Consider the following 9,455-nt stretch of genomic DNA (forward strand, 5'->3'; position numbering starts at 1 on the left):
AGTTAGGCTCAAATTTAAATTTGGTCACCGAAATTTCAATTTTCCCAATTTCGTCATTGTACTTGTAGTTGTTAAGAAAATATGCAGAAAACAATGGGTAACAGAGTTTATGGAGACTCAATGTAAGCAAGAAATAGTAAATAAATATATGTACGGAATTACAACAACAATTACTCTGAAGTTTCAGATCACTGTGTAAGCTTTTCACTTATATATATGGATCATGATTTTTGACTGAAGAGTTGTTGAAAACATTCAGCCTCTATATGATATCTTTGTTGAATATTATCGATTTGTCAGTCAAGTAAAATGTCCAAACTACAAGTATGAGATTAAGAAGAGAGCAAATAATAATATGTTTCTATCAATATCCACTGAAAGATGAGGTATACGCATACATAAACGACCATCTTATTCAACTAATTTCAGCTAATACATAGTAATTTGTAGGTAGTGAAAAACATATTGGCCAACTTAATACATCCAAACCAAGGGCCTTAATTTTTCTGCTTTCCACATACAATTAATTAATTTCTTTCTTCTAATTATTGTTGTCGTACCAGAACTGTTTCTGGAGATACTCAACCGCCTTGTTGTCCACTTGGAAGGCCTTAGCTAGAACCTCAGGATTGATGGGAGGGTCAGAACCAAAAACTGCATTTGCAATGGTTATCACTCCTGGGTTCTGACTGCTGAGGGCAGCTTGGGCTACAGCGTCACCTTCTCCCACGTGTTGGAAGTGAATGAGGCCAATTGGGAACACAGACACATCTCCCTTGTTCGACACTTTAGTGAATAGGCGATTATTATCGGCATTCGATGTGACGAAACCAACATGGAGTGTTCCTTCCAAGACTAAAAGGATTTAGGTGGCACGAGGGTGAGTATGAGGAGGGTTTAGGCCATTTCGTGCAAAGTCTATGCGAGCCAGGGATATACCAAGAGTGTTCAGTCCTGCTATTTGGTCCACATTCACTGCTGTCACTGTTGAACCAAGTGGATTTTGTGTGCTTCTTGCAATTTGGAGCCCCATAAAAGAAGAAATCATTTGCATTGGCAAGCTTTGGGTCCTTGCAGAATTTCCCATTCACAAACACTGGTTGTACAAAACAAAAGAAAAAAAGCAATCACACTTTTTACTATTAGTAAGTTGACAGCATACATTAACGTGAACAATATTATATGTATGATTATATTTGGACCACATTTAGCCAAGCATAAATAGTTAACAGAAAACCAATATCTTCATAATATTCCTAATTCCTAACAAAAATAATTAATGTGAAAATAAATAGTAGGGAAAAATATAACATGGTACATAATATATTGTATATATACCAGCAGATTTGGTGTCATTAAGTGCTACACATAAGTCCTGAAGAGGGCTAGGGTCAGAGGCAGAGACAAGGATGGTTGCAAATGCCAATATGGCAAGAGTGTTTATAAGAAAATGAACACCTTCCATCACAGTTGGCTTAGCTTAGCTAGGTTGCCTCAAACTTGTTGTGTAGAGAGTTGGTTTGAGGGTGGAATGAAAATCCTTCATGGGATATGAAGTCTATTTATAGATTGGAGAAAATGAACTGGTGTTGTAGAAAAAGTAGGTAAAGACTAAAAAAAAAAAATTAGAAGCAGGTTGGTAATTGATAAAATCTTCACTAGTGGGAAAATTATCTTACTAAAATTTGGTATTAGCTTCTTCCTTCCTGATCCATAGTTGTAATTTTTTTAACTTCTAATTTGGTAAGGAATTAAATGCATTATGCATAGCCTTATTTGTCTAGCTTGGAGCTAAGGTGGATGTAAATAACAGGAAGGATATGAGTTGTATTAAAATTCTATTAAAAGCATGTATATAATAGTTCAGTAACTAAATCTCAATTAGGTTAGCAAAAAGAAAAATCATGATTATAAAGATCAGGTATTAGGACTTCTACAAAGAATGGTTAAAGGAGATAACAATATTAAGAATATTTTCACATGTCTCGTCTGTATTGGATGAACATACAAAAATTACTCCTACTTCATTTACCGATGGAGAATAAAATTCGTTTCCAAAGAGAGTAAAATTCATTCTACCAACCAATAAATTAAGATTAGTTACCGACTATTAGTTAATCATTCTACCAAAGAGTTCATTCTGTCATTAACATTGATGGAGACTTCCCACCTCCACCTGCACCTTAGAGAGTTGTGTGCATATGATGACTTTCTCTTCTTTTACATTTTTCACCTTCTTGCTCTTCATTTTTAGAAGCAGTGGATGCTCCTCACTATCCTCCCATTTGTGGTTAATTAGCTGGTGGATGTAATTATGGGACTTGCTTTTCCTACTTAAAGTCTTCTCTTCGTTCTTACTTTTTTTCTTGAGTACAATTAGGTACATTAAATTTGTTCACCAAATTTTATTTACCAAATAGTGTGGTAGTGTTGAATTCATTCATATATGATACATATATGGCATGTTTGATTTGTTCATTTCCATTCTTAAGCAATTAAGCATAAATTCTTAGGGCAAGCCCAATGATGGTCGTGAATCGGACTGCACCATTTTGTGAACACATCTAAAAAACACACAAAAATGAGTCTCCAAACTTTGTATTCATAACTTCAATAACTTAAAATTTGAGATGGTGCACCGTATTATAATATAAGAATTTATAATAGGACGTGACAGTGTGAAAAAAAATTTCATATTGTATCACAAAAAGTACTTGACGTACCAAGTGTTAATAAATTAACCAATGAATCTTTAGTAAAAATTTCATAAAGAGATTCATTTTGTCCGAATAAAAATTATTACTCTTTTGAGTAGTCTTTTGCATGCAACAAAATGATTCCAGATTCGAATTAGATTTAGATTAAATGGTAATAACTATTATCATTATGAACTCTATAAAAGGCTACACATTTTGAAAGTATGAAGTTTATCTTGTTAAATAAAACTTTTTTTTTTAAAGTATTAAGTTTATCTTGTTGAATCAAACTTTTTTTTTTTTTTTGGTTTTGTTTTGTCGGATGGAATCTTTCCAGTTGATGCAAATGAGTGAATTTTGCATGCACAATGGATTTTAAGTCAAACTTTTTTATTTTTCGTGTCTACTTGCGAACTTAACTTTTGAAACCAACAAATAGACATGTAATAAAAAAAAAGTAATTAACCACTTATCAAAAAGAAGAAGCAAAGTACCGTTATAGATCAAGCTGTCATGTCATATTGGTGAAAAATGTTGGCGTGACTTGTGGATATTGATTTACGTTCCTTACACATCAAGAATTCCTATTATAATTGTAATTGATTTACTTTAATTCCTGATTTCCTACTGCAAATAGATTTAGGAATTTATTATTTACTTGCCCATTCAGGTTTCGTTGTATTATAAATATGACCTCCTACAAGGAGAAGAATACACAGAAAATTCCCACAAACAAATATTCTCTCATAGTTTTCATATTTTAGCATGGTATCAGAGCGGCGATCTTGGAATTGCTGACTCTAGTTTCAAACCCCCGCCGCTGCTATGGGGGTTGATGATTTTTTCAACCCTCATGGAGGTAGCACCACCGACTCCTTCTCTCATTCTCCACCAACCATCGTTGAGTTGAGTGCCCAGATGGCTCCGCTCCTACAGATGCAGACTTTGACCCCGAACCCGATCCAGAATCAGGATCCTCTTTTGACGACCCCGACCCAACCCCGACTATGACGACGACGACCCCGACCCCGACTCTGAAGACGACCCCGACCCCAACCCCGACTCCGAAGACGACCCCGACCCCCACTCCGATGATGACCCCAACCCCGAATTTGTCTCTGATTCAGACCCTGATCCCGATTTCGACTCCGACTCTGGCCCCGACTCAGGCTCAGATTCCGATCCCAATTCCTACTCAACCTGTATCCTATGCATCTTCCGCTGCACAGATTATGACTTCTAGACTAACGACCCCGACACATGGACCAGATTGCGCATATTGTGGTGATCCGAGACACACTTGTGAGACTTGTTTTAAATCGCATGGCTACCCCAATTGGTGGGCTACTCTTACAGATCGAGGACAATGCAATATGACCAGTAATGGTACTGGTTATGGATTCCATACTTCCGATGAGATTGATTCCAGGAGCTGGATAATTGATTCCGGTGCAACTGATTATATGACATTTGATCCTGATGATTTTCTGAATACTACACAACCTCGACGAACCTGTATTGCAAATGCCAATGGTGTTACTTATCCTGTGACAGGAGCTGGCACTGTTGCACTCTCATCCTCTCTCACACTGTCTAATACTTTACTTGTTCCATCTTTATCCACTAAATTGTTGTCAGTTAGTCAGCTTACTGAACAATTAAATTGTTGTGTACTCATTTACCCGAGTTTTTGTTTGCTTCAGGATATTCACACTAAGGAGATTCTTGGTCGTGGTACTAAGAGAGGGGGGCTATATTATGTCGATGACTTCAGTCCCGGCATGGCTAACAGCGTGACACATCCCTTTGATAGCAAACAAAAGCAAATCTGGTTGTGGCACCGTCGATTGGGACATCCGTCTTTTAGTTATATGAAGCATCTTATACCAGATTTATTCTCAGGTTTCAAGGACTCTGACTTCACATGTGATACTTGTATTTTGGCCAAGAGTCACCGTGTGCCCTACCCGTTGAGTACGAACAAGTGTACTACTCCATTTACGTTAATTCACTCTGATGTCTGGGGACCTTCTCCTATCACTGCTCCTTCTGGTGTTCGATGGTTTGTCACATTCATCGATGATTGTACACGGATGACATGGCTTTATTTGCTGAAGAATAAAAACGAAGTTTTTCCTGTTTTCAGTCCTTCCACAAACAGATGAAAACTCAGTTTAATGCTCAAATCCAAATTCTTCGCTCAGACAATGGTGGAGAATTTGTCAATCATGACTTTTAGACTTACTTCCAACAACATGGAATTATCCATGAGACGACTTGTTCTCAGACACCACAACAAAATGGTGTTGCTGAACGAAAGAATCGACATCTTCTTGAAACCGCCCGAGCACTTCTGATTGGCGCTCATGTTCCTCGCCATCACTGGGACGATGCTATTGTCACCGCAGTTCATCTGATTAACCGCATGCCTTCTGGTGTACTGACCTTTAAAACTCCCTTACAGGTGCTTGCACAACACAGACCTCTGCCTTCTGTTTTGGTACTCATACCCCGAATCTTTGGATGTGTGGCTTTCGTTCATCTCCACAAAAATCAACGTAGCAAACTTGATCCATTCGCGCTTCATTGAGGTGTCACATGACTTTCAAGGCCCCAAGTCCCGAGTCATTTGATTAAACACATGATGGCAAGTGTAGAAGAGAAAGGCTCTGCAGATGGAAGAGAAGATCACACACAAGATGGGACTGTGGATCTCAAAGGTAGACCAATTTTACGATCAAAGACTGGGAGATGGAGAGCTTGTTCCTTCATTGTAGGTATGTAATGAACTCCCTGGTTTTTGTTCTTCAAATATTGTAAGTGCTAACAAAGCTGAAGGAAGAAGAAGACAGAGAGTTCTAGAATATTCATAGAGAGGAATTTAGAGAAATTATTACTTTTGCTTTTTGTATTTCTCATTTCATGAATGCAATACACATGGAATTACAGACTTTATACTACAGCAGAATTCACGTGGATTATACCAACAATCTAACCATAATGACACGTCAGCTAACAACCTTCCTAGCTGACTAACCTTTAGCCAAACATGCCCCCTCAATCTCAGCTGGGCGACCCAGTCTGAGATTGATACAATGCTTTGAGAATACGGGACCATGTAATCCCTTTGTGAACACATCAGCAACTTGATCATCGGTTGGTATATACTGCACATGAAAATCTTTACGCTGGACACGTTCTTGGATGAAGTGGAAATCAATATCTAAGTGTTTGATTCGTGAATGAAACACTGGATTTGAGCTCAAAGCTAAGGCAGAGAGATTGTCACAGTGTAGTAAAGGAGGCTCAGGCAGAAACTCATGCATATCAGCCAACACTTGACGAATCCAAACAACATCAGCTGCTGTATTGGCTAATGCTCGATACTCGGCTTCCGTAGAGCTGCGAGAGACCGAGCCTTGCTTCCTGGACTGCCAAGAAATTGGATTATTTCCAAGAAATACTACAAAGCCTGTAGTTGACCTGCGTGTAGAAGCATCTCCAGCCCAATCTGCGTCGCTAAAAGCGCTAAGTTGCATAGGTCCAGGGGAAAATTTGATGCCATATTGCAGAGTAACTTGTAGGTATCTCAAGATACGCTTAACCTGAAAGAAGTGAGAATCTGTAGGTGCTGTCATGTATTGGCAGACAGAGTTCACAACAAATGCAATATCAGGCCTTGTAAAAGTAAGGTACTGCAATGCTCCTACTAAACGACGATACAACGTTGGATCTTTTAACAATTCACCATCTGTGCTAAGTACCTGAGAATATGGTTTACAGGGAGTGGAACAAGCTTTACATTGAGTCATGCCTGCTTTAGCTAACAACTCCTTGGCATACTTATACTGATTCACAAAGATACCACCTGAGCTGGGATAAGAAATTTGTAGACCTAAGAAGTAAGTCAACAACCCCAGATCTTTCAATTCAAACACTGAGGACAAATCATCAATAACCTCTTGAATGAGAGCATCACTTGAACCTGTTAAGATAATATCATCGACATATAAAAGTAAAGCTAGAACATCTGATCCAGTGTGTTTAACAAACAAACTCGGATCTGATTGAGACATTTTGAAACCAAGGGCTGGAAGGTATCCTGTGAACTTAGCATTCCATGCTCTTGGTGCTTGTTTTAACCCATACAGAGATTTCCTTAATTTACAAACAGATTGAGGCTGCTTAGGATCTTCAAACCCTTGAGGTTGTTTCATATACACTTCCTCATCCAAATCTCCATGAAGAAATGCATTTTTAATGTCTAATTGCCTTAACTTCCACCCATGCATGGCTGCCAAGCTAAAAATAATTCGGACAGTAGAGTGGCGCACAACTGGACTAAAAGTTTCTGAGTAGTCAAATCCAGGCTCCTGACTAAAACCTTGAGCCACCAACCTTGCTTTGTACCTGGCTACAGTCCCATCTGAATTCCTCTTTATCTTATAGATCCACTTACTACCTACCACATTCTTATTCACTGGAGGAGGCACCAAGTCCCAAGTTCCTTGCATATGAAGAGCATCGATTTCATCTTGCATGGCCTTAGTCCATTCTGAGGAATAAGAAGCGACTCGATAACTAGTAGGCTCCTCTAAAGCATCCGGCAAACTAGTGCTATAACAATGATAGTCGGAAAAAGGGGTTTGGTGTGTGTATCCCAGATTTAGATCTAGTCTGCATAGGATGAGAGTTTGCTGCAGGTAAAGGTGTGGAGGAAGAAGATTCTGAATTTATACTTGGAGAGGCAGGCCTTGAACCTGGTGGTAATAACACCTCGAATTGATGCTCAGACATAACAGGCAAAGAAACCTGGGCAGAGGATGTATTAAGAGGATTTAAAGGAGATGAGATGTCAGGATCTGTGGGAAGAGGAAGGCTCGGGGAAGCTAAGACTGAGGGAACTAGAACTGGTGCAGAAGAAGAATTACTAGCTGAGATTGAACAAGTAACAGACTTTGATGTTATAATAGGTTGAAAAGGATACACAGTTTCATCATGAACCACATTTCTAGATATAACCATCTTTCTAGTAAGAACATTGTAACAAAGAATGCCTTTGTATCCCGCCATATATCCAAGAAACACACATAAAGTAGATCGAGGTTGAAGTTTATTGGAATTTGTGGCTCTCAAACAAGGATAAACAGCAGTTCCAAATATCCGAAGATGCTGAATATCTGGCATTGTATGGAAAAGCCGAAAATATGGGGATTGATGAGCTAAAACTTTACTGGGCATTCGATTGATCAGAAACACCTCATGTGCAATTGCATGAAACCAAAACTGTTGAGGAAGACAAGCTGCAGCTAACAAAGTAATCATAGTTTCAACCAAATGTCTATTCTTTCTCTCAGCTAGACCATTTTGCTGAGGAGTATAAGGACACGAAACTTGATGAATAACTCCGTGAGTAAGGAGAAAATCCTTGAATTGATTACTCATATACTCCCCACCCCCATCACTCTGCAAACACTTAATGGAGGTAGAAAACTGATTCTCAACATAAGCATAAAGATGAGTAAACTTTGTAAACACCTCAGATTTAGCAAACAAGGGATACAACCATGTGAAACCAGTGTATTCATCAATGAAAATCACCACATATTGATAACCATCTGTGGATTTACAAGGAGAAGGGCCCCATACATCACTGTGAACCCTCTGAAAAGGAAAAGAAGCCTTAACATGGGTAGATGAGAATGGTAATTGGTGCATTTTTCCACTCAAACAGTGAGGACAAACATGCATTGGGGAATCTACTAGAATAGGTAAATTGGCAGACTTGAGCATAGTATGAACAATGTCATTAGTAGGATGTCCTAACCTACTGTGCCATATTGAAGACTTTATTTGCTGACCAAGATATGCTACAGCCGGAGATGGAGAAGAGAGCTGGGATGCACTGGGAATTGGATACAATCCATTACTGCTCCTGCCCTTGAAAAGCACTCTCTTGGAGAACTGGTCCTGTATGCAAAAACCATATTGATCAAATAGGATAGAACAATTATTATCGTGGCATAGTTGATGCACAGAGAGTAGTTTAACAGTGAGTTGAGGGACATGAAACACATTCGGCAGTTGTAATGTAGAAGAAGCACTAGAAACATGTGCATGGCCAATATGTTCAATAGGCAAACCTGCCCCATTTCCAACGGTAACGCGATCTGTAGTAGTACATGGAGAGGCAGAGTCTAAATGAGTAACACTTGGCACCATGTGATGACTCGCCCCACTGTCAGCAATCCAGACAGACTCATTAGAGAAAGGTCCTTGAGCTGTCATGGCTGTGAGTGTAGCAGAAGGAGAAGAGCCTTGGTAGACATAGTTTGAGCGATGATAACAATCAAGGGCACCATGACCACGTTTGCCACAGATTTGGCACTCAATAATGGAGGAAGATGCTGAATGCTGTGAGGAAGAGTTCATGTGGTAACAGTTGACCGCTGTATGTCCACGTTTTTGGCAGATTTGGCATTCAGGAACAACGCCAGTTTTGAAGTATCCGGGAGAAGATGAGCGTGAGGCTTGAAAACCGCCACCACGAGTGAAATAGAGGAATAGAGCAAACGCAGAGAAATAGAAGGAGATCAAATGCAGAACTGAGAAGGCACAGAGGGATTAGGATTAGGATCGAACATGGCTTTGATACCATGCTAACAAAGCTGAAGGAAGAAGAAGACAGAGAGTTCTAGAATATTCATAGAGAGGAATTTAGAGAAATTATTACTTTTGCTTTTTGTATTTCTCATTTCA

General features: G+C 39.2%; 1 pseudogene; it reads right to left on the minus strand.

The window, feature by feature from the left end:
- Nucleotides 1–435: 435 nt before the first annotated feature.
- On the minus strand, nt 436–1,512 carry LOC117614795 (annotated as a pseudogene).
- Between the last annotated feature and the right edge of the window lie 7,943 nt (nt 1,513–9,455).

This window comes from Prunus dulcis, chromosome 1, assembly GCF_902201215.1.
Source record: "Prunus dulcis chromosome 1, ALMONDv2, whole genome shotgun sequence".
In the NCBI taxonomy this organism is placed as follows: domain Eukaryota; kingdom Viridiplantae; phylum Streptophyta; class Magnoliopsida; order Rosales; family Rosaceae; genus Prunus; species Prunus dulcis.